The sequence below is a fragment of the Lampetra planeri genome, chromosome 32 (assembly GCF_965212315.1).
Source record: "Lampetra planeri chromosome 32, kcLamPlan1.2.h2, whole genome shotgun sequence".
NCBI classification, from domain to species: Eukaryota; Metazoa; Chordata; class Hyperoartia; order Petromyzontiformes; family Petromyzontidae; genus Lampetra; species Lampetra planeri.
The window spans coordinates 721,924-748,613 of NC_136138.1; the positions used below are offsets into that span (position 1 = coordinate 721,924).

Consider the following 26,690-nt stretch of genomic DNA (forward strand, 5'->3'; position numbering starts at 1 on the left):
TTTTGAGGGAGACTCCGCTTTGATTTGTGGGCTTTTACAGAACCCAGCCAAATGAGGTTAAGATGCGCATTTTACTCCGCTCACTACACGATGGCCCCATTTGCTTTTGCAGGCTGACGCCAGGCGGAGGGGGGGTTCCTGCGTTGGTGCCGTGTTTCTCTTCACCCAAGGCCTGGCCTCCTTGCTCGGTCCCAACAATCGGCCCCCTCTCGCTCACAGAGCAGCCACTGCTCCACCCCCCCCACCCCCACACCGGTTTCATGAATGCCACGCTCAATCAAGAAAATGTTTGCACCGCTCGTCAGGACTCAGATGTAGTTTTTGGTAAGCAGGTTGAGAAACTCGAGAGACCAGGACGAGTCTCGTCCGCAAAAGCGACTGTCCTGCGTTACAAAAACGACAAAATAAATAACGTGAAGAAAAAAAAACTAAGTTCACCATTGAAGTCAATAGAAATCAGAGCAAAAGCAGAATCAGTATCTTTATTTAGACTGCGGGAGGAATCCGATGAGCTATAAAGCTCTTTTTCACAGATGTCCAGTGTGGGCGAGTCAAATAGAAAGCAGAGCACGTTATTTCACAATCCCTGTCGATGGCGACATGAGAGATGATTTTGAGTGAAAGCCACCTCTTATGTATTTGTTCCTGCAATAACTTGAACGCGAATGCAACGCATGAACACGTGAGCGATATGTGCCGACACGTGTGAACGCAGAAAGCACGCCTCATGACCCGTTAGTGTGAGGTGACCCACACTGGTTTTGGGCACCGCTGCTTTAAAACGCAATGCAGAGTGGAACTTCTCAGATTCGCAATCATCATGTGGGTGACGCCATCGTGGATAAGCGTTTACACTTATTTTCAACTCTTTCTTATGCGTCACTACTTAACGAACAATGCCTGTCGTCCGAAACAGGCGGCCTGGTGACGTCGCCCAAATGCAGTGGCAGAGTAAGTGCGCGCTGATTACTCCGTCGTAGCGTTTGCAGGGAGTTCGCTGATAAGCCAGTAAAAAAGGTTAGTTGCGTTTTCCGTGATCAAAATACTGCGACGATGAGCATAAGTCCCCTTTGGATGACGTGGGAGCGTGCCCATTTGTAATCACAAAGGAGTACTAATATAGAAATGTGTCTGATAGAACATGTAACAAATAGTCTGTTGTCAACTTAAAACTGCAACCCGTGTACTTACTCGAGTAAGCTATCCTGCCACAGCCCACGGCACAGCCAATGGCATAGCCAACGCTGCCACAGCCAATGCAGCGGCAAGCGATCAACTTCCTGGTTCACCGTAGTTTTTTTGTTATATGGCCCAACCCGAAAATAATGTATTGACCGTAATATTGACTGCAAAAAATCTAAGCATGAATATCTACTTCCTGGCGTACCAATAAACTGGGTACAAGCAAGAGCTGATATCAGACACTTAAGACTTGGATTCTGGAGAGAAAAACACATCGTATTTCATTTGTCAGCAGATTTGCAAGGACATAATCATGCTATTAACCCTCTCTGCAAACGTAGGCTTCTGTAACTGAGTTGCTGCATTTTAGCTGCAGACGCAGGGCTTTGGAATGTGAGCAGTGGCAGTGACAGTGGCTCACAATGGCCTATCATTGCAGGAGGATGTCACGCAGCCTTTAATATCCACACTGCGGCGATGGTAATGCCTCGCTGAAAATTAACGACCAGCAGGAGGACCCTAATGACTGAGTGAATGCCAAGTGGCTGAACGGCAGATGCGCAAAGCACTAACCTGCCACAATGCATCTATGGGCGAATTTGTCTTGTATCCAATACAGGCTTGTGTAATCTGAATGATTTATCAATCGCAATAATACACTGCTAAGAAACATGCTCGGCAAAACTGCTGAAATCAATGATGACTATTTAATAGCCGTTAAAAAATATTCAGAAATTCACGAGAAAGGAAGCAGCGTAAAATTTGGAATCAACGTTTTTTTTCTTTTTGCACGCAGAGGGTGGCAAGACAGTGGAACGACCCATGTCGTGCAGTGAGGTGGTAATTGTGAAACTTTGGCAGCTCATGCCCCAAGTGAAACAACGGTGAGGGGCATTGTCCAATCATGCCCCGAGCAGCGCAATTACATACGTCGATGCGCCTGTTTACGTCGGGGATGTATTTCGGAAAGGTGCGACGACGAATTTCGTAAATGACGTAAATCAAAGTGTTTGACAAGGTACGGTGGTGAAGGCACGAAGGTTGAGAGGCGACGGATAACGAGAAAGGACGGACGGACGATGTCGTCAGCGATGTGAGTGGGGTTGAGGCGACGGCAAATCACAACGTGGCGGAGTTACTAATGAAGTGACAACGAATTTGCGAACAACTTAAAAGGGGGATACATAACTCTGGGTATTACTGTACTGACAAACAATAAAGACGACATACAATAGCAGTTTTTTGGGTTATATCGCGTAAATATAAATGTGTCGTTAAACCCGCCACCACCTGACACAGTCATGTAGTAAGGTTTGTCACGTGAACCAAGTCTGCCAATTAGTTACTAGCACAGCACACCGGTGTGCTGTGGGTACACCGGTGTATTGTGGATAATATTGGTCGTGAAAGCCTGCTACAAGGTGTTAAACTAACTACGATTATTCTGTACACACAGTGACCAACGGTGGCTTGCAGTCTATCTGCAAAGGGGTAAAACGCGTCTCTGAATTATACAACCTGCGGAAAGAAATAACAAACGACCGCACCCCGGAACGAGACCCAAAAACTCGCGGAGACGGACACCCTCGGTGCACCCAACGCCGCCGCTGAGGCCCAGCCACTGCGGGCAATCTGGGGGCTCTCGTGGCCGGGCACGTCCGGCTCAGCCCTGCAAATCCCCCCACGTCTTGAACACATTAAACGAATCCCAATCGCGGCACGTTAGGCTGGCTCTCGAAATCTCAGGCACCTGCAAAGTACGTGTGTGCGCACGCGTACGGAACTTTAAAGACTATGCCTCGCGTTGACGCCCGCGACGTGTGTGCATCTCATGAATGTTGATGAGCTCAAGTGCAGCTTTTTGAACAAGATCCCCCCCCCCAAATTGTGTCCGTGATCTCGCCATCGGTGTCACAGCACGGATCTCTCACACAGCAGCGCCACCGAATCGTGGCGGGAGAACAGCCCACGGAAGTGGATATTGCAGAGCTACCTCTGAGCACCCTCTGGTCCACTGGCTCATGCGACGCGCGGTCCGTGCCGAGTGACACCGCGGACTTGTTGAACTCGGCTCTCTTCGAGTGGATTTTGCGTAGCCAGGTGAGGACGTGAGAGACGAGGCTGAGTCTCATTTGCAAGAGTGACCTGGGGCATTTAGTCTACCAGTAGGGGGCGATCATTGCTGCTGTGTATAATCTCGAACTGAGTAATTTTTGCGGGTAATTGCTCAAATCTGACAAGCGTGGACCCCCACGCCAGTGCACAGTGGCCGACTCTTGCGAATGACGTCACGGGGTCTTCAACGTCCACCGTGGAGCAGACGACGTGGAGTATTATGATGAGCGAATCGCAGAATGCGCTCGTGAATCGCTTACGAGCGAATGGAACGCTCACGCGGCTCGCATGGTAGCGAGGGTGTCATGATGTGTTCAATGGCATGTGTCACCGTCGACATTTTATTGATTCGGTTCTAGTAAAAGCTCTCAAAGCCGGAATGCTGGGTAAGCCGTAAGGCTTCCTGAAACAACTAAAAATAACGTTTGCCTTAATTAACATTTTATATGTTCATTTGTAAATATTTAGTTCAGTATCATTGAGTTACCAATTGTTAAAATGATTCTCAATGTGTTAATTGCGTGTAAATGTCATACAAATGTGGTAAAACATAATTATTTAATTACGTACAACATGCTGGACACACCCCATATATAACCGTAAGGGCCCACAATTAGTCCGTCTCTGCGAGGTTTCCCTCCGTGCTGTGCGTTACCGGTCCATGTGTTCCCTGTGGGCCACGAGCGGAAGCTGCATCTACCACAAGCTAAATCTAATAATCCATTCACCACGAGCTTCGCGACCCTGCGGCCTGTGATGCGAAATCCATTTGAGTATCGGAAAGCCGAGCGAGGCATTTGTGGCCTCGCTCGGCTCTTCTCTAAATCCCAACTTGACGGTGCACTGGGCGAGTGCTCGTGGTGGAAAAACCTTTTTTGTCGAACCCCAGCCTGCTCACGTGGTTGGCTATTTTCGAGTTTCCATTGTTCAGGCCTCTCACATTCCACGTGAACAAAAAACAATGCAGAGTTACAAGGGGATGAAAAGGAAAACTAGGTTCTAAAATCATTCCGGCAATAAAACAGCAGGTGTTAAGATGTGCAAACACCTTTTGCAAGGAATCAAGTCTGGATTAACCACAAGTACTTGTGGCGAACATGCAAACTAACCTGCTCTGATCATGAATATTTGTGTAGTGGGTTAAATTCAGGCGCACACTGGACTTTGGAGGCAACACTATTTATTAGCTGACACAACAGGTAACACTTAACATCACGATTTAAGGTGGTAGCCACCGTTCCTAACTTAGCTAACCCACGGGGGTACTACATCACTGGACCAGGACAGCCCAACCCGCTGCCTGGTCCATAGCAGAGACCGGAGAGCTTCATCCCAGAGATGACCCAGCAGCAGAACAGCACAGAACAGCCCAGCTCTCCGTCCACGCCCCGCTTATAACCACTCCGGCGTGGCCGGCTCCGTCCCAAGCCACGCCCCCCTTCCCGATTCTTCGGGAAGACCCAAACCCCAACCATGTGACCCCCCTGGGGCCCCTGCCCCCCCCCCCCCTTCTCCGGTCACGTGTCCTGTTGGGTTCACGCAGAGTGTCACGGCCCGGCACGACCCCCGTGACACCTGCCTACAGCCCCCATACCGAGCCAATACAGTAGTGTCGTTCTACTATACTCTATAAATGCTCTGATATGTGCATTGTCTTTGCCCTGTTCGCCTTTTGGCGTTCTCTGCGTACATATACTGATGAAACTAGGCTATAAGGAAGGCTGTCTTTAGTGTAGGCCAATCAGTTTCAAAGACAATGTATATATTATCAAAGCATAGTTTGTTTGCATGTTTTGCCACAGATGTGTGTGGTTAATGCAGACTTGATGACCTGCAAAAAGGTATATAGTTGGTGTTTGAACATCTTAACACCTCCTGTTTTATTGCCAGAAAGGGGAACCCTATATTCTTGGTTCTTTCCGTAAAGTCACGTAGATAGAAAACAAAAATCTAAATTAAAAGCAAAAAACCCACGACGTTTCGATCGCAACACAAGCGGTCTTCATCAGGTGGAGAGAAAAGAGGGGGCAAGCCTCCAAATGTAGCCGCTTATAAGGGCTCCAGAGTGAGTGGGCGGGGGAAGGGCTGTGCAAGAGACAGTGGGAGAGGGCGGGGGTGGAACAGAGATAGGGGGGGAGGGGTTGAGATGGGAGGGGGGAATTGCACCTCGCTACACAAATTCAAGTCATGACCCAAAGTGGTTGATGACATCTTTCCAATGATTGCTGAGTTTTTTAAACCGTGGTCTCGGTTGAAATTTTGTTTTTGTCTGTATATTGATGGCTTCGTGAACGATTTTTTGTTGATAGCCAGTTGGCTTGCAAAGTACCATCGTCTTAGAGAAATGAATGTCATGTGAGCCAGCCGCATTAAAGTAATGATCAGCCACGGCAGAAGTATTGGTCCTGCCGTGTTTCAGATCTGCCTTGTGTTCACGAACACGGTCCGAGACATGTCGTTTGGTTTCCCCAATGTAACTGCTGCCGCAGATACAGCTTAGTTTGTAGACGCCGGGATATTGCATGTCAGGAATCTTGTCCTTCATAGATGGGATCAGGTCACGAATTGTGTGCACTGTGTTAAATCGGAAACCCTATTCTTATTTTTCATACTTTGATATTGGCAAAAAGGTCCCATGATAGAGTTAAAAGAGTGTAATTTAACATGAAACGTCATGGTAAAAAAAACATCTTTAAAATATGAAAAAGTATGTAACTTAGTTTTTTTCAATCATAGTTTTTACATGACATTTTAAACTAAAATAACACTGAAATCATGAATATTTCTGCAATGTTTACTTTGACCCCACCTCCCCCCCATATCAATGTGCAAATACTGTAGGTTTGTTTACTTTTCATCTGCTTCTGCGTCTATGGTCCAATTCATGCGCTCATGAATGTTTCCCTTCATCCGATGTCTGGCAAAAACTTGCTCGTGTCTCCATTACCAACAGCGCCTTTTCAGCGAGTTTCCTATTCAAATGATCGCCTCCCGAGTTTCCTCGAGGCACTTCGTACTTGTAAACGATTTAATGGCATGTGACGAACATGCTTAACGGCCGTGCCCCAACACCTTCTGAAAGCAGGAGAGTCATTGCAGACTTTTGTTTTTCAAATGTGAAGAAAAGTGGCACAGTCGTTACCGTGAACTGTACTTCGTTGCCCCACTTACATGCTCTCCGCCACCTTCATAGGCACTCGTTGACCAGCACGGTAAAGTACGGTTAAATATTTTTCGATTTAAAGCTTACGTGACTGCAGGGATTCATCTTCTTGGTTCTTACTGTAAAGTCACGTAGAAGGGAGATAATAAAATAATAAAAATAAAACAAAATAAAACAATACAATTCTCACGACGTTTCGGCCACAACGCAAGCAGCCGTCCTCAGGTGAAGAACAGGTCTGTCGGAAAGACAGCGTCTGAATGAACACCACCAAGCTTGGCAGCGTATATTTAAGCTGGGTTAGTTCCTGTACCTGACACCATCGCAATCATTGAAGACTTGATTCATCAAGGACTGAATACTGAGGTACCCCCCCTGGTAAGCCACTGCTTAAACAATACATACTTCACCTGGAATGGAACTTTCTACAAACAAACTGAGGACACCCCAACGGGCTCCCCCCTATCTCCGGTTGTAGCCAACGTTTTCATCGAGAAATTTGAAATTGACGCCATCCAGACTGCCACTCTACGCCCAACCTTATGGAAGAGGTACGTAGATGACACTTTTGTCATCTGGCCACATGGCCGGCCTGCTCTAGACCAATTCCTCGACCACATCAATTCCATACACCCAGCCATCAGATTCACCATGGAAGTCGAAAAAGATGGCAAGCTACCCTTTTTGGATGTCCTAATTAAAAGGAGACCTGATGGTTCAATGAGCCACTCTGTCTACAGGAAAGCTACCCATACGGATGCTTACCTAAAACCGGATTCCCACCACCATCCATCCCAGAAGAATTCCCTCATCAAGACTCTACACCATAGAGCCCAATGCATCTCCGACCAGGAACACATTGCCAGTGAACTCAAGCACGTACGCCAAGCTCTTAAGGCTAATGGTTACTCCGACTACACAATCCGCAAAGCCATCACTCCAACCATCAAGAAGGATCCAGTTGAGGAGCCATTCAAAACCATCACCTTACCCTACATTGCGGGGGTCACAAAAAAGATCTCCAAAATCCTGAATAAACACAAGATCCAGGTCCGATTCAACACAGTACATAAAATCCGTGATCTGGTCCCGTCTGTAAAAGATGTGGTTCCAGACATACAGTACCCTGGCATCTACAAACTAAGTTGCCTCTGTGGTAGAAGTTACATTGGAGAAACCAAACGACATGTCTCGGACCGCATCCGTGAACATAAAGCAGACCTGAAACACGGTAGGACAAACACCTCAGCCGTGGCATATCACTGTTACAATTCAGTGGGCTCACATGACATTGACTTCGCCAAGACAGAGGTTCTCTGCAAGCCATCTGGCTACTATGAGAGATTCGTTCATGAGGCGATCCACATATACAAACACAGAGACAATTTCAACCGAGAAGATGGATTCTGGCTCAGCAATCATTGGAAGGACGTAATAAACCATTTCGGATCTTAACTGATTGTGTTCACGTTTACGGTGACTTTCAGACCACAGTCCACTCACTGGCAGGGAATGGAGTCTTTGCTCCGCTAAGTCTCCTACCACCACTCTCCCATTGACATATTTCGTTGCTTCCTCTTAGTACCTTTCACGCGACGGTTAATGGTATAGTGTATAGCAGATTGTATAATAATAAATAGTATAAAAGTGTAATGTTTAATATAATGTATAAGGTAATATAGTATCGTAATTGTATAGTGAATATACAGCAGTGTGGTATACAGTAGGGTGGGTAGAATAATACATAGTGTAATATTACAATGTATAGTTTAAGGTATAGGGTGGTGTATAGTAATGCAGTATATAATTTAATGTTGGATTTGTCTATGGAAGTATATAGTACGGGGTAGATCCGTGTGATGTAAGAAAAAAGTTTAGCTGGAGGCATATTATATTTTTGCGACATAGAATTGTAATGTATGATTTACTATTAGTAGCTCAGCTTATTGGAGAGTATATATAGTATATTGATTATATTGATGTAGTTTATATTTTTTTTACGTGGTGGTTTGGCTGCTACAGCTCATTACTATTAAAATTCCTTCCCTTTATTACTGCTAACCCTACCTCCTTCCTTTGATGCTGCTAATCCTACATAATGCACGGGCATAATGTGACTTTGAGACCCCCCCCCCTCCTACGCATTCCACAAGTAGTGACTAATCCCATATCTGCATTTTCCATAAATATGCTAAATTCATCTGTTGATATGCAAATTCCTTTATCAAGGCGCCCTTCCTCCTCTAACCCAGCTTAAATATACGCTGCCAAGCTTGGTGGTGTTCATTCAGACGCTCTCTTTCCGACAGACCTGTTCTTCACCTGAGGACGGCTGCTTGCGTTGTGGCTGAAACGTCGTAAGAATTGTATTATTTTATTATGTTTTATTTTTATTATTTTATTATCTCCCGTCTACGTGACTTCACGGTTAAATAACCGCTGTGACCCACAAACGGCTGCGCATGTGGTAATATGTCATGTGGTAATATGTCGTGAAACCCGTTTAAGAGTGTGAGGCTCGAAAGCCAGCTTCTATTGCCCAGCGAAACCTTTCTTTTACAGAGTTCGACACAACAATACTTTCATTCATCAGAGGTATCACAGACACTTTTCACAGGGTTGAAGGCTATTATCATTCCACAAAAATTGCCATCTTCACGATTGTCTGCACTCGTATTGATTTTAAGATTATCTTGCCAGTATCAAGGCCTTAAATGGACTTGCTCCTCCCTGCATTCACGACCTCCTTCAGCCACGTATATTCCATCATGATCTTTAAGGTCCTCAGAATGTGCATTGCTCGCTGTCTCCACGGTCTCAGGTTTCACACTTGGGGGTGGTAACGGCGCCTTTACAATTGCGGCACCTCAACTCTGGAACTCATTGCCCATTCAAGGTCAGGAGACTTCTGAAACACTTAAAAAATATTCAAATCACAACTAAAAACGTGCCCGTTTAAAATGGCTTCCTCTCTTTAGTTATTCTCAAAGTCTTTCTCACTTCTTCTTTCCTTGGTTGCTGTTGAACTATATCCGCCTTTCCATGCATAGCGCCCTGACAACGATTGTTTAAGGGGTGCTTTATCAATTAAAATTATTATATTGCTGAATATCACCACAACGCAGGTGCTCACGCCGATGAAAACCAACATACGTTTCCAGCACTGTACTTGTAGAACATTTGAGCCAAGTAATACACGCACAAACAATTGTCGTAATAATAATCATTTGGATAGCGTGGCATATAATCGTGCCGTGGATTTATTGCGGGGACAACTTTTATTTTGCGGGCGTCTCGACAGAACGCCCGTGGAAGAAGCAGCGGCGTCGCTTTATAGTGCCACGTCAAGAGGCGTGAGGAACAGCCGTGCATTTTGAGCTGCAGAGGATGAGCAGCTGGGCGCGTGAGCGCATTGAAAAATTGAGGAAGAGAAATCTGCGTGGTGTGGATTGCTCAGAGTGTTTGATGCAAACAACGAGCACGGACCATTTTTGCGAGTCAGGAACTACAATTCAAAGCAGAGTCTGCGACATGCGACGTTGACACGAGGAGCGGACCAAAGACCCCAAGGGAATGGCTGAAAAGTTCATAGGGTCCCGATTCCATAACTCTCAACATTTTACATCCTGTAAGCCACACATTCGGTACCCCGCTTTGGAAGCAAAGTGGCCACACTTTATGCACAAATCAAGTTTTTCATGTGTTCAGGAAAACAACACATCGAGCCAAATTAGCCATTCTGATGTAATTACAACTTAATATTCACTGCACGTCGCATTCTGAACAAGTCCAGAACAACGCATGGTTTGGCTTGTTCTTGCATACAAATTTCCAGTATGAGATTTAAAAAACATGCTAATTGCTCTATAATTGTTTTAGAAATGTATTTTAAATGCCCTTGACGGTGTAAATTTCAAAGTATTTTTTTTTAATGACACAGTGAGACGCATCTGGCAAGTGTGCACTTCGGTGTGTGTACTGCAGGTGTGTACTGCAGGTGTGTACTGCAGGTGTGTATTGCAGGTGTGTACTGCAGGTGTGTACTGCAGTGTGTACTGCAGTATGTGTAATGCAGTACACACTGCGGTGTGTGTACTGCAATGTGTGGACTGCGGTACACACTTGCCTTCATTCAACGGCGCCCCATCCACTGCTGGACGAAGGCCACCCAATGCCTCGTGGGTCGTGGGGGTTAAACGACCATACTTCACCATGCTAGATCAATGAGAGCTCGTGTAGTTATGGAGCAAAGGCGTGGGCCAGAGAAATGAACAGTAATCGTGAACTTTGCTGCGCTGCCCACCACGTAGGCCTGCAGCAGCAGCAGCAGCAGCCTGTAGTCCCCTGCCACAAACCGTGGTGACCCAGCTGACGCACCACCCAGGCTCAACGCTGCTTCGCTTCTGAGATCTGACGAGGTCAGGTGCGTTCCACGTGCATGGACAAAGGCAGTCGTGAACAGGCACGTTCATACTCTGTACTCGATAGCTAAACCAGGATTCAATTGATATTAAATACGCGAATACGTATGATCGTACAATATGCACATTATGTATATAGGTGCACATTATGCATATAGGTTTGTTTCGGGTTAGATCGCGTAAATATAAGTGTTGTCGTTAAACCCGGCACCACCTAACACAGCCAACTAGTAAGGTTTGTCACGTAAACAGAACATGCCAATTCGTTACTAGTGTTGCACACTCGAAATGAAGGACGTGGGCAGGTGCTCCAAATCGAGGGCAAGCACATTTATTTATTGTGGTTAATATTAATCTTGGGAAGAACAGCACCATCGTCAGCAGGAACTTGATGATGGCGTAGTGGCCCATCTTGTTGCGTGTAGCTGTGCTCTTGCCCGGGGACTTGGGTTGCAGCTGCAGACACAGCATGTGAGGCCTGCAGAACGTGGGGAAGGTGTGCACCTTGCGGTGGCGCACCACGTACACCCTGTGCAGCACCTTCTTCTTGACCTTCTGCGCCTTGGCCCTCACCCCGCCCTTGGGCTGCGCCTCGGCCCCGCGGGCCTTGCTGCCCTCAGGATACCCCTTGCCTTTGACCCCCTCGGGCTTGTTTTGTCCCTCAAATTCCAAGCTGGCTGCTTCATTGACTTTTTCAATCAGCATCTCATCAGTGACAGTGATGTCATCAGGATGGCACCATCACTCTGTAAAATGCAACAACACGTGTTGTTGCATTTTACAGGTAAAGGACCCCAAAGGTTGTTTTTGATCGTTATATAAATGTTCTAGACTTGTTCTAGACTTGTTGTAGACTTTAAGCATGGCTTTGAATTGTTCGTTTGTGATATATGCAATTAGAGGCGTTTAGCACTGTGCATTGTAAAGGGATGACGCACTGTAATTAGTTACTGTCATTGTAATTCTCTAACTCTAATACTGTTTAGTCTATAACCATGCCCATATACCCAGAGTATAACTACTTGCAATGTTGAGAATAGAACACATGTAAAGTAGGAAGCTGTACAATGGTGCGATACAGTACGTATACTGTACACATGCAGTACATATAATGGGTGTAAGATACCGATATAAGTGGACAGTATAGATAGACATACAGCTTAGGATTAAAGTAATAGTCGAATAGTGATGTGCAAATGTGATTGTCAAAGACAAAGATGGTTTATCAGTAGTAGAATTGGGTTTAAGAGAAAGGGTTATTGAAGGACCACGCGGATATACCAGTCACATGGTTAATGGCGGCTTGGGAGCAAGGCTGGTTGTAACACACGTGTTGTTGCATTTTACAGAGTGACGGTGCTGTTCTTCCCAAGATTAATATTAACCACAATAAATAAATGTGCTTGCCCTCGATTTGGAGCACCTGCCTACGTCCTTCATTTCGAGTGTGCAACACTAGTACAGCACACCGGTGTGTTGGAAAGCAATTCCATAACATTTACAATCTGAGTACGACGTTTCGCCAGTAATTACAACTAGCATAATCAGGCGACAGCCACATTTATTGAGAAATCCTCCTGTTTCGTTCCTTAAATAGAGGGGTAGATGTGATGACGTCACTTGTGAGCCCTTCACGTGTGAATCGGGGAGGATTAATGCATGCATATAAATTGCAATTCGTATCCGTTGCCAGTTGAGTTATTCATATAGTAATCAACGAGCATTATGCATGCACATTATGTATGCACATTGTTTTTGTACCTCCTGTCGTTTGCGTGCAATAAAATAGCAGTACCTATTATTAGTCTGCGTACAGGTAATCCCCATTGATGTATGGTGACCTATAAAGGCATGCATCTAAAATAAAATCATGCTACAACAGGAATATGAACGTGCGTTGTTGTATCAATGTTCGCATTGCACCGTACGCAGAAAAGGGGCAAGTGAAAAGCCAACTCCGAGCTGAAATAATGGTGGATTGGGATCCTTCGAGAGTTCAGTGGAAACTCCCAAGACTCCAAGAGCCAAATTACATCATATTTATTGCCCAGTGGGCACATCCAAGTCTAGGAGCCCAGCGAAGGCCTTTTTAGGATGATTAGCATTTGGTTGGTGCACTCAGGACTCACAGAGCCTTACAAAGGCATATCTAAGCATTCTCTTTGTTTCGCCGGAAACGCCTCACGAGAGGCAAAAAACCGAGGCACATTTCATTACGTTTTAGTCCATGCACCCAAGACTCGATGGGCCAAAACACACCGCATACTCAAAACCCACCAATAAGACACTAAACCTACCGCGCGAAACAACCGCCGGAAAGGTAAGAGCGCAGGGCTGTGCCGTGGTTCCGCTCACGCCGCTTGTTTATATCGCTCCCAGCGAAGGCCTTTTTCAGGATGATTAGCATTAGGGGCATAAACCACCATCGCGCAAATTCAGGTCATCCTCGCAACAGCAGCAGGCTCTATTTGCTAAACCATCGAACAAAGTGCGGTCATCACACGGCGCTTTCGGATGCGCTTCTGCGGTCGTCTGGAACGCTCTTCCTTCCGATATTAGAAAGCCACTGGAGCTATGTACTTTTAAATCATCATCCTGATTGACAAACTCATTTCTCTAGAACTCCTTTTTGTGTTTAGTTTGTTGTCCTTCCCCGCACCTGCGATTATCACGGTTGGCTATGTACGGTGGTGCGAAAGAAGTTCAACATACTCACGTACAGGGACTCATCTACTTACAAACAAATGGACTTACAAACAAACCTCTGGAACCCAACTCGTTCGTAAGTAGAAGAGTCTCTGTACACTTACGGTGGCAGTGGCGAGCCCCAGAGCTGCATCCAGTTCGACTCAATCCACGCGAGCTCCACCGGAGCTCCACCACCCCACGGCATGAAACTAAGATGCCCCGGGGCTCTATGGAAGGGAAGTCCTTGGGGGTTATTTTTAACACAGTTGCTGACCACAGGGCCAACATGTCCAAACGAACAGCACAAGAAAAGCTGTAACAGATGACAGCGTAACCCTTCTGCACAAAGCCCCCTGCAATGCGACGTGGGCCACATGTGCATGTCGCATTGTAAGGGTGCTTAAGAGCCGAGGACATCCATGGGAGGCACACTGCTGCCTCGCTCTGTCTCCTGCCGGCCTGCGCACCGGACATGCGGGAACACCGAGCGACGCTGCGCCGCCGACGGAAGTCTTTCAGTGCCGCGGGTGCACAGCCACACATAAACGGGGGCCGCCGTGGACCCGTGCCATCCCCCAACTGCACTGTGGTGGCCGCACTGGCGAGGGATCCTGTTAGCGGAGTGACCTGTGTGCCAGCAAGTGCCTCCAGGAGGAAGCGTTAAACTGACGAGGGGGTGAAGGATCACTTCAGGAGGGGGGAGGGGGGAGGAGGAGGAACACTTGGGAGTGATTAGGCTCCACGGAACCGAGTGCTGGCATTTACTCGATCGCTCAGACAACGGGAAGGCCCTGATGCTCTCCATCACTACTGTCTTGGGTTCAAGCTACCCTTAATATGTGAAACGAGTTATGCATTAATACAAATTTATCATGGTTTAGCCCATTTGATATTCGTGCTGTCATGGCGCAAGGCAATCATAAAGGCGCCATGCATCAGACAGTCTGCAACAGTGTCTCAGCAGGGGGGCGATATTGCTGTGTTATCCCAACTGAGTGATTTGTGGTTAATTTCTCGAATTGGCCAAATTTGAGCCGTGGTGCCAGCGCACGACGGCCAACTCGTTTCAAATGACGTCACGGGATCTTTAACGCGCAACTGGGTGGTCCTGGCCAGTGACATGCCCACTACCTGCAGTGATGGTGAGACTCAGAAGAGGTGAGCTGTGAATCAACTGTGCTGCAGTGATGGACAGACTGAGAAGAGGTGAGCAAGGCAGTGAGATGCGATGTGGAGATGACTAATCGCACCTCCGATTAGCATGATTGGCTCCGTACGTTGCGAAAGAAGCTCAACATACATACACAGGCTCCCGTGTCCTAAATAAACCCCTCGCTCGCCAGATGACCTCCGGATCGTCTCCGCAACCACGTAAAGCAGGATCATCACTCGTGAAACGGGGGCACAGCCACAATGCAGAGCGTCACACGGTGCATTCGTATCTGGGAGAGCAGTCGCGGAGCCACTAACACAGGCAGCCAAGCAGCAGCCAGATCAGCCGGTGGGACAGCAGTCGGCCCCGAGACAAAGAGTCGGCTCAAGCGGTTTCTATGTCGGCCTCTTCCTGGATTTAACCAACATTTCCTCCAACTCAATACAGTCGAGTAGAACCCTTCTTAATGACGGTAATTGGTTCCACGAAACCGGTTGTTAAGTGATTTGGTCGTTATGCCAGTAATAGGAATTACACATTTAAGGATTAATTCGTTCCGATAGCATTGAAAGTTACCCTTTTCACCCAAAAAAAACCGTACTTTATCATATTTAAACAATGGATATTAAGATACTAACTGTCATAAACACGTAATATTAAAATAAACATGGTTAATCAATACAATAATTAATATTTTCTGGACATACAACAGCCCATCGTTAACAGGGGAATGGTCGGTAGGCGAACACATTGGGCGCTATGGAAGCACGACACTACACATTACACTATACACTACACTACTATACACGACTATACACTACTATACACTACACTACACATTACACTATCCACTACACTACTATACACTAGACTACGATACAGTACACTACTATACACTAGACTGCTATACACTACAATACACTGCACTACTATACACTACATTATATACTACACATTGGGCTCTATGGAGGCCCGTCGTTAAGCGGTGAGTCGTTAACAGGGTGCTCGTTAAAAGGGGTTCTACTCGATCCCCACAACTGCGGTACACTCTAAGTCAAGATTGCACCCCCTCTGTACCTTCCTCCATGTTGTTCCATTCATTCTCATCAGCTACACCGGAAATTTTGGCGACGCTGTCACCACTGAGTTCCCGGCCTTGTCTTGAACCTCACGGAGCCACTACCAAAGGTTAAATCCTGACTCACGCTCTCTCATTCACGCTCCATAATCGCTACCCAATGCAATCGATATTCGGTCGAAGAATGTTCTCCGCCATGCGTGGACCGGTATTTTCCCGAGCCTTTGTGGAAGATCTGCTTTCACTGCCATATTTATACTTCTGAAAGCCTCATATTAAGGCAACAACTGACAACATTTATGACTGTTAATGGTTACGCGTCACTGCGTGTTGAGCAAGTGCTACGTACGGAGGCTTCACTGCCGTGGGTGACGGTGCATGTAACATTTGATTCTTTGTCAGTATTTTGGCAATTTTCTTGCACCGCAAAAGGAGAGATGACTGACAGTGAAGTCTCATCACCAAATTAGCGCCTTGCAGACTGAGCTGCTTGAAGCTGCCGTGAGCACGCAGCAGGCACGTGCAGCAGACACGTGAAGCAGCATGCATAAGACGAGTGCAGCAGCATTGTGCAGCAGGTACATTAAGCAGACTGTGCAGCAGATGAGTGAAGCAGCATGCATAAGACGTGTGCAGCAGCATTGTGCAGCAGGTACATTAAGCAGACTGTGCAGCAGATGAGTGAAGCAGCATGCATAAGACGTGTGCAGCAGCATTGTGCAGCAGTTACATTAAGCAGACTGTGCAGCAGATGAGTGAAGCAGCATGCATCAGACGTGTGCAGCAGCATTGTGCAGCAGGTACATTAAGCAGACGCGTGCAGCAGATGAGTGCAGCAGTATTATACAGCAGACACGTGCAGCAGACGTGTGCAGCACCAGTGCACAGCAGACGCGTGCAGCAGATGTGTGCAGCACCAGTGCACAGCAGACACGTTCAGCAGACGCGTGCAGCAGACATGTGCAGCATTGGCAGTGATGACATGGCCCCATCCACAGCGCTTGCAGAGGTTCGCAGATCAGGTCCAGGAGGCGACCCTGGTTATTACTGCGGTGTATTCACTGTAAAATATGAGGCGTCATTCGAAATAGTCGGCCAATGCGTGCCGGCACCATGTTCCAAATCTGCCAAATTCCACAAAATATTACCCGCAAATAAACTAATTGGGATAACACACTGCGGACATTGCCCCGAGAGTGAAACTACTGCAGATCATTCCCTATAAAATGCAGCACCTTGCTTCATGGTTATAGCCTTGCCGCTATAGAAATTACCAAATGTACAAATAATTATTGATTCATTTTTAATGCAGGAAAGTGAGGATATTCACAGATAGGGCTGGGTGTGAATAGGGCTGGGTGTGAACAGATAGGGCTGGGTGTGAACAGATAGGGCTAGGTGTGAATAGGGCTGGGTGTAAACAGATAGGGCTGGGTGTACACAGATAGGGCTGGGTGTAGACAGATAGGGCTGGATGTGAAAAGGGCTAGGTGTAGACAGATAGGGCTGGGTGTAAACAGACAGGGCTGGGTGTAAACAGCCCCTGCTGTGTGCTGCCCTTACCGCTCACCAATCAGGTGCTGCCTACAGCTGCATTGTGGGCCAAACAGTTTGAGCTGCCACTGCGGCGGTGGTGACGTGTTACAGTGGTGTGGAGGGAGCCGTCAATGTTTGGTCATCTCTGCTCCGATTGTGTACAACAACAAGAAAAAATGGTGACAAAAACCAAATGTCCTTTTGTGGGATTCCCCACCCCTCGTTACAATCAATAACCTCATTAAATCGCGGAGATAGCTCATCAAATCCATACGGTATAGTACATGGTTTGTTATTTATCAATGAAAACATTATAATGTAGTTATAGAGTACTTGGGAAATATATAATCTCCTTCACTCATTATCAAACATATATATATATATAATCCTTTGGGTGGCTGGGTAGCGCAATGGTAACCCTGGTGCCCCACAGCAAGAGGGCCCTGGGTTACATTCCCAACTCGGGCACCTTCTTCCTGTGTGCGGTCCGTATGTTCTCCCTCTGTTCTGTGTGGGTTTCCTCTGGGCTCTCTCTGGTTTCCTTCCACAGATTACAAAAAAAACCATGACACACACCGTCAGCGGGTGCTGGCCACACATCCTAATGTGAAGTTGGTGCGTGGGTGAGTGGTGGGTGAGTGGGTGGGTGAGTGGGTGAGTGGCTGGGTGGGTGGATGGATGAGTGGGTGGGTGGGTAGGTGGGTGAGTGGCTGCGTGGGTGAGTGGCTGGATGGGTGGGTGAGTGGCTGAGTGGGTGGATGAGTGGGTGGGTGGATGGGGGATCAACCACTCAGGGCCGACGAGCAATGGCACTCCCAGGCAGGGCAACGGGGCAGTGGGACCTGGGGCACTGATGGCGATAGCAGTGACTAACGAGCCTCGAGCAGCCCCCACGACATCCACAGGCAAAGGGAGCGAAGGGACGCACCTCCCCTAAGTGGACTATGAGCCACCAAGCCACACAATGTCCCGTGCTGGCTGAGGCGTCGGCTTAACGAGGCCTCCGCGGTCGAACTCGCTCCGCTGAGGTGCCGTGGCCGTGAATGAGGTTTGGTTGAGCACATTGTTTCCCCAACTGAGAAATTCGTTGTGTGGGACAGAGGGATTGCCCAAGTGAGGGAAGGAAATCCAGAGGTGGACATGAATGGCAAGGTCTGAATAGCGATGAGAGGGCAATCGAATGAATGGAAGCTCTACCACGCAAGCACGCCTGGCAGCGGTTTGAATAGACTCAGGCACGCCGGTGTTAGATGAATAACACTATGTAACACGATTTTTGTTCCTGGGTAGTAGGTGTTATTTTCTAATTGCTTATGCCTCAAAAGTATTAAAAAATGGCTATTATTCCCCACAAACTTTGCTTTTGTGACCAGGACTTTAGGTGAAGGAATGACACAAATGTACACGTTTTCTCATTGAAAATAGGTACATTTCAAAATATCACTGTCCTGTACTTTTGAGACATAAGCAACTAGAAAATAACAATCCCTACCCAGGAACAAAAATACATATTTTTTTGTTACACACTGTAATGGATAAAATGGTGGCCAACACAATATTAGCTGGAGGGGTTTTCATTCTGAATCAGATGCACAGAGCTGTATCGAGGATCTGCCAGTGGCTGAGCTTGAGGCGTAACTGCTGTGTTGTGGAGCAAGTGCAGCCTGCGCATCAACTGAAGGATGCAGATGACGATGATCAAGAACAGTTGTGGCGGCAGGGTGGTGGCGCAGTGGTAACACTCCTGCCGCACAGCAAGAAGGGCCTGGGTTCTGTTGTTCTGTTCTGCATGAGGGTTTCCTCCGGGTTCTCCAGTGTCTTCCCAAAGCTAAAGAAACCACGACCTGTACACAGTGTGTTGGCCAAACAATCCCAAAGCTGAAAAATTAGCAGCAAATTGAGATGATGCACAGCAGCATCAACATCACCGCCCCTACTGAGAAAAACAAACCAACTTCAAGTCTTGAGTGAGGCTTTCCTGAGGTAAACGACCGCAGTGGTGATAATAAAAATAAAAGTGTCATGCCAGAAGTGAGTGTCGCTTGGACACGAAACCCGAGCACGCGGTGCTTCTCTTGTAGGAGCATCCATGGCCAGCTAGGCACCAGGCACGTGTGCAGGCGTGGTGCCAGGCCAGCCTGGAGCAGAGCAGAGCTCCAGACTGGGAATGAAATTGGCTGCCTGAGGAGTTCCGCATGCATCTGTGGGCTAGTGACCTCTAATTTTCAGTCCCAACCAAACAAGTTGTTAACGACGATTTGAACGTCACCCATTGAGCCGAACGACTGTGCTCGACACTAGGCTGCGACCTGGTCCCTGCAGGAGTGCGTGGGAAGATGCAAGCGAGTCCCGCACGTTCTGGGACGTAGCAGCTGCTTCCAAGCTAAACTCGGCTGGTATCTTCCTCCCCATTGATTTCATTTATTTGCAGTATCTCTCCATATTCAATGGCTACCACATTGTTATTGGGTTGCGTCAGTTTTACAAATCGGCATAATTCACCGCCCTGCTTGCTATGAGGAGAGCCCCGCTCCCTTTGATCTGGGGAGCGGTCAATCCCTTTGATCTGCACAGGGCTATCGGCCTCCATCTGCAGAGTAATCGTCTGCCTTTGATCTGAGCAGCAGTCGATTCCCTTGATCCTCAGTGCGCATGCCACAGCCGCCGGTGGTGACAACACCGGTTCTCCTGAGACAGTGATAACAATAATATATTTTGCTGATGCTTGAAATTATTATTCTGTGGACGATTTCTCCCTAACCGCGAGTAATGATTCCGCTGTCAATAACAACGGATGGCATATTCACCCGATTAGCGGCACTTGTTCACAGATTGTTTTCGACGAATCGAAGGATTTTGCAGGTAATTGGAAATGATCGTATAATCCCAAAATGCTAATGTGGACAAGAGGAGTTCTACTTTGTTATAAACTATGTAAACTAAATTATTTATGTTACCAGGTTAGGCCCACTGAGCTATGTAGCTCTTTAATCATAAGCGACCTGGCCACAAATGATATCTCAAAGACGTGGCTGAAATCTAGAGCAACCAAATACTCTAAAAGCGTCTTTCTAAATGTGGAGGGAAAAACCGGAGGACCCGGAGAAAAATCCACGCGACAAACCTTATGAATTGGCTGTGTCGGAGGGTGTCGGGTTTAACGACACATTTATGTTTACGCAATCTAACCCAAAAAAACCTCTGATGGATATTGCTCGCGAGAGCCTACTCGGCGTTAAACTGGGTTGAAAGAATATCAAGCACGTGCATATGGACAAGGTTATTTAACCGGGCGAGAACACTCGAGAGACTAGGCTAAGGCTCATTTGCCAAAGTGGCTCGGGTCACCGAAATTACAAAAGCTATAAGATTACAATGAAGCACTACGATGAAGCAAGAGGAAACACCACCGCATTGCAGAGGAAACCAAAAAAAGTGCCCAAACAATAATATTGATAAAATACATTTCCAGAAATAAGAGTTGTAAATATATATACTGTACATACGTGCGTATGTGTATTTTGTAGTTAATTTAAGTAACATAACCAGAATCTCACTATCACGGTGGTGATATGTTAACTACCTCTCCTGGTATGATCCTGACCCTGACACCTGATGTATATTTGGAGTTTTCGTGTCTCTCTTCCTGTGGTGGTGTGGAATCAACATCATGCGTTTAGAGTGTTTGGCTGCAATAAATTGCCAAATGATGATAAGCCACTTCGTTGAGCTATAATTTGTGGCCAGGTCGCTTCTGAAAAAGAGCGACATCGCTCAGTGGGCCTTACCTGGTAAAATAAAAATGGTTTGTATTTTTTTAAAATAGTTTTTATACTCGTATTTAATTTAAGTTTATTCTTTTCAATTGAGCCACTGATAATTTTTCGACTTCAAATAGCAACCCAAAGAGAGCCTGCACGAGCCGCCGGTTGAACGCGCTTCGACATTTGTGCTCACGGGACGTGAACCCAGCGAGGGCTCGTGCAAAAACGCCGACGCGGCGCCACCGCGCGGGGCCACCGTCCCTGCTCGGGCTGCACGCACGCATCCAGCGGGCCACTGTAATTAGCGTACCACTACCACTCTTATCCTGGATATAAATTGTTTAAACGAACGACCTCTGGTCAATAATTGGCTCTTAATAATTCATGGTGGAAATGGCGATTTGTGACCGCCTAACTGTTCCTGCCGTAACAATGAGCCACGCCGGTGGATCATATTCTTTATTTACTGCTCTATTATTCATTAAATATTTACCCGATACGTCCTCGCATGATGCACATCCATTCAGAGCGGATGCATTCCGAATGAAGACGATGCCAAGAGTCACATTTAAAAAAAAAGAGGCCTGCAATTTGCAGGCCTAGTTCATAGGTTATGCAAATTTAATGTACTCTCCTGATCATATGGTCTCGTGGAACATTTCTTTCCTTTAAGCGTCTCCAAGTAGGTGATGAGGAAGAATGGCCGCTCACACAATTGTGCACGGGCACATCTGTGACCGCGTTCCCAACAGCAGGTGTTTGCAGCGCAGGGTACCGTGTCTCAGCGTTTTGCAATCCAGGGCCCTTGGGTGTCCTGTAAAATGTATTTTTGCCACCTCCATTGCTTTGTAACTCCGTTTTATATCACGGACGAGGACGACTCTTTTTTTTGCAGTCATTAGGCGCTCGAATATGACGATAAAAAGAAAGATTTGAAAACGCCTCACTATGCTCAGCAGCACCGTAACGTGACAACAGCCGACGATGCGTACGAGCCGTGACGCACGCTTTAGGTTGGCACTGCCCAAGGCGACAGAAGAAATGAGGCCCCCCCCCCGGCCCAAGAGCCGCGTCATTTTGTAGATTCTCTCTGCGCGGTTTCCAGGAAACCGCTGGGTGCGGTGTCGTCGCTGCTATTTTTTAGTATTGCCACGCTACTGTGCGAGTGCTCTGCTACTGTTCACAAAAATAAACCGGCGGCTTGGGAAGACAGGCAGCAGGCAATGTGTGCAGCGTGCAGCGGGGAGTGTGCAGCGGGCAGTGAGCACGGCTGGGACAGCAGCACGAAGAGTAGCAGCTCCCTCCTGAAGCCCAACAGGGGAACAGATTCCCCCGGCGCTTCCACGCCTGTCAAAGTAAAATGGAGGGGCGACCGAAAGGGTACGGAGCAATGTCTCCGATTAGCACGGTTGGCTGCGCAAGGTGCGGAAGTTCGACATACTGCGACGTCTATCCGCATTGTCTGCGGCTCCTGCAAGTTGTGGAATCCAGTTGGTAACCTTGTCATTTTATAAATCAGTTCATCCTACATATATAAACGGTCGTAGTAGTAGTTAGAATCTAATTTTCAGCCTTTATCAATCCACTGCTGAATAAATGCCTCGACCGTGCCAAGTCAGTCATGCGGGCCGCTTGACCGTACTTCATCACGCTGGTCAGCGTTGGTTGTAAAGAAGATGAGAGCGCTGGAAAAAATATTGTATCCAGCCACTGCTGCAGAAAGCCCTCTCCAAACTGTTATCTCTCACAAGCCTGCGATATACGATAACGTTCCACCCGGCACTTGCACACAAGCAGGTCCCATCGCTCCACCTCCCTGGTGGATGTGCTCTCTGGCACGTTCCTTCACGTAAATATAAAATGTGTCGTTAAAACCCGCCACCACCCGACACAGCCGACTCGTAAGGGTTGTCACGTAAACAGAACGTGCCAATTCGTCACTAGTGCAGCACACCAGTGTGTTGGAGAGCCAAGCCACAACATTTACAATCTGAGTACGACGTTTCAAAATAACGTTCCTTCGTCATTGCCACTCCATCGTTATTCACAACTGGCCAGCATCCCTTCTCGTCACCGCCCCCCCCCCCCCCAAAGCCAATTCTCATCAACGGGTCGAAGGGCGTCATCGTCCCGCGTTGTGTTCTCTAATCCACATGTTAACTCTTCCCCTCTCTCGAAGTGATTCCCGAATATGCATCACTCCACGCTTGCGCCTTTGCACACCGTTCAGTTTTTAGTTCCACTCAACCTTTCTAATCTACGCTCAAGTTGTGGTCCGTCTCTACTTCACGACGCTGATCCCGGTCCACCTTCGATCGCGAGCGGCCACCCCGTGGAGAGCCAAGGGCCGGGGGGGCTCAGCGCGGCCGCACGAGACCGACGGTGAAAAAACGCGTGTGCAATACGACACTCGTGCGTGCGGTACGACAGACACGCCTGTATTTCATCTACGCATGGGATACGACAAGACGCGTCTGATACGACATGACGCGCGTGATATGACAGACATGCGTGCATTTCAAATGCAAGCAATCGTGACGAGACGCGTGCGATGTGGCACGCGTGTTACAGCAATGCGCGTCTTTATCACGCGTTGTTATGCGACAGACACGTGCGTGTTTTATCGCTGCTCGTTTCGAGGGACAAAAGATCCATAAGAGGTTTTCTTGGGGGGTTATATTGCGTGAATATAAATGTGTCGTTAAACCCGCCACCAACCGACACAGCCAATTGAGTCAGGTTTGTCACGTAAACAGAACATGACAATGAGTTACTAGTTCAGCACACCGCCTGTGTGTTGGAGAGTAAACCCACTACAGTACAACATTTACTATTTGACTACCGTGACGTTTTGCCGGTAAATACAACCAGCCTCGTAAGGTGACAGCAAAAATTGTGGAGAAATCCTCCTCCTGTTTTGGACTTAAATAGAGGTAGGAGTAAATGTGATGTGGTCACTGTGCAAAGGTGCAAAGACCAGAGGGAGGGGGGTTAATGTAGTCATATAAATTACAATGGATATCGATTATCATTAGGTGGGTTTTTCACAGTTACTCAGCATACAAAATGTATGTGCATTACGCATGTATCTTATGTTAATCTCAAGAGTATCCAGAGGATATGCAAGACCTATTATTGGCTTCTCACAGTTATCACCATCAACATAGGCATGCAATTAAGCAGTGTATTCCTTGATAATGCGCTTGCAAGCAGCACTAAGCCTGTAGCTACCAGAACCGTTACAATTAAAATGTTTTAGTTCTCTCAATTTCAAGAGATTCTGTCATTAGTCTTGGCCAGCAGTAACTCACTGGACTCCCGCTGTGCGCAAACTCAGCTCCGAGATGCAGAGGAAGCGGTGAGGCTCCTGGGCAGGGGGTGCGGGGGGAGTCTGTTGGTAGGCGCAGACCCCCAGTGTCCGCCCCCCCCCCCAAGAACTCTCGCTCTGTACGCACGTACGTAGCGGTGTCGTGTACGTTGAACTTCTTTCGCACCGTACGTGAACAACCGTGCTAGTCGGAGGTGCGGTGAGGACAAGGCGGCATCACTGAGCTCTGTGATCCACATGGAGTTTGCTGTCATTTTAAAGATTAACCCAAGCGATCAGTGGCCAGCGACTTGGATGCTCTGCTTTCATGTAAAACAAAGTTAATTTGCAATTAATGTGCAATGAGTATTAATTATAAAATAAAAGCTCGTTTTGACATAAGACAAAAACTCAAGCTGTCCCTGCCAATTTAACTACCCGCCATGAATGAGTAATACCGTAGTTGTGTTATCTTTTAATTTGCTCTCATCATGAATGTGTATACGGAGAACGCTCTAACTGCAAATTACTTTTTCATGGATGTGTTGAATGGTTCGATTTCTCTGCCTTGTATCGCCGTAACGTGTTTACAGACGTCGCGCTGCTTATGCACAAAGACAAAATACTGCTGCTCCACCACCCAGATACGGATGGATTCCGAGGGGTGAGAGGTACTGGACGTAGCCAACCGAGCTAATCGGAGGCGCAGCGAAAGGACAACAAACTAAACTCGTTTAAAAAAACGATTTTTTTAATCAATTTCTTTAAAATTGCTTTTTGTGTATAGTCTGTTGTCCTTCCCCCGGAACTCCGATTAGCATGGTTGGCTACGTACGGTGTAAAGGAAGTTCAACATACGTACGTAGGTGTGCAGAGACATCCACGCAAACGGCAGCAGTAGGGCATTCTACGACGTTATTTAAAACTGCATGATAAACAAAACAATAATTACGGATGTACTCCAAAAGTGATTTGTGAGTCTGCAAGCCAGTCACAGCACTTGAGTATACTCCGTCACGTGCGGTCAAGTCGGGAATACCCTGACCGGGAGAAGACAGAGCGACCTGTGGTATGGAGGGTGAACTACGTATGACCAATTACCACTGACCAAGTTCAAAACAGCATAGCCACATGCTGATCACAATGAGCGATATGCCTGCTGGAGTGGCAGTGTGCATCTCACATTTGTCTGTCAGTCAGCGCACTTGAGTCATGCACTGGAGAGTTGAAAGTCAAGTCAGGGCTCATTCAAAGTGTTGTCTAATGAGTGGTGATGGGTGGGTCTGCTGTCTTCTGTCTTGTGAGTGTGTATGGGGGGGAGTGGTCGTGTAGCCGGTAGCGCGCTGCGAACCGGTCCTGGGCCTCCCCTAGGTCGACTCAGCCTCAAATGAGTACCTGATGTGCCGTGCTGGCCTTCATAGGTGCTACACACTAATAGCACTTGACCCAACAGTCAGTCAAGGCTACACGGGGGATCTTTTGTCTTTGGTTTGTGTATGGTTATTGGTGAGTGTATTGTGGGTGGTGAGTGTGTCTGGTGAGTGGTGAGTGAGTGGTGAGTGTCTGGTGAGTGGTGAGTGGTGAGTGTCAGGTGAGTGGTGAGTGTCAGGTGAGTGGTGAGTGAGTGGTGAGTGAGTGGTGAGTGGTGAGTGTCTGGTGAGTGAGTGGTGAGTGTCTGGTGAGTGTCTGGTGAGTGGTGAGTGTCAGGTGAGTGGTGAGTGAGTGAGTGGTGAGTGAGTGAGTGGTGAGTGTCTGGTGAGTGATTGGTGAGTGAGTGGTGAGTGTGTGGTGAGTGAGTGGTGAGTGTCTGGTGAGTGGTGAGTGTGTGGTGAGTGAGTGGTGAGTGGTGAGTGTCTGGTGAGTGGTAAGTGTCTGGTGAGTGGTGAGTGGGGAGTGGTGAGTGGTGAGTGAGTGTCTGGTGAGTGAGTGGTGAGTGAGTGGTGAGTGAGTGAGTGGTGAGTGAGTGGTGAGTGAGTGGTGAGTGTCTGGTGAGTGAGTGAGTGGTGAGTGGTGAGTGGCGAGTGGTGAGTGAGTGGTGAGTGTCTGGTGAGTGCTGAGTGTCTGGTGAGTGGTGAGTGGTGAATGTCTGGTGAGTGGTGAGTGTCAGGTGAGTGGTGAGTGGTGAATGAGTGGTGAGTGAGTAGTGAGTGGTGAGTGAGTGGTGAGTGTCTGGTGAGTGGTGAGTGTGTGGTGAGTGAGTGGTGAGTGAGTGGTGAGTGTGTAGTGAGTGTGTAGTGAGTGGTGAGTGAGTGGTGAGTGTGTGGTGAGTGGTGAGTGTCTGGT

General features: G+C 47.5%; 1 protein-coding gene across 1 annotated transcript in view; it reads right to left on the reverse strand.

The window, feature by feature from the left end:
• LOC144729269 (plasma membrane calcium-transporting ATPase 2-like) overlaps positions 1 to 26,690 on the reverse strand; it is a 231,618-nt gene that overhangs the window by 151,866 nt on the left and 53,062 nt on the right. The window lies entirely within an intron of this gene.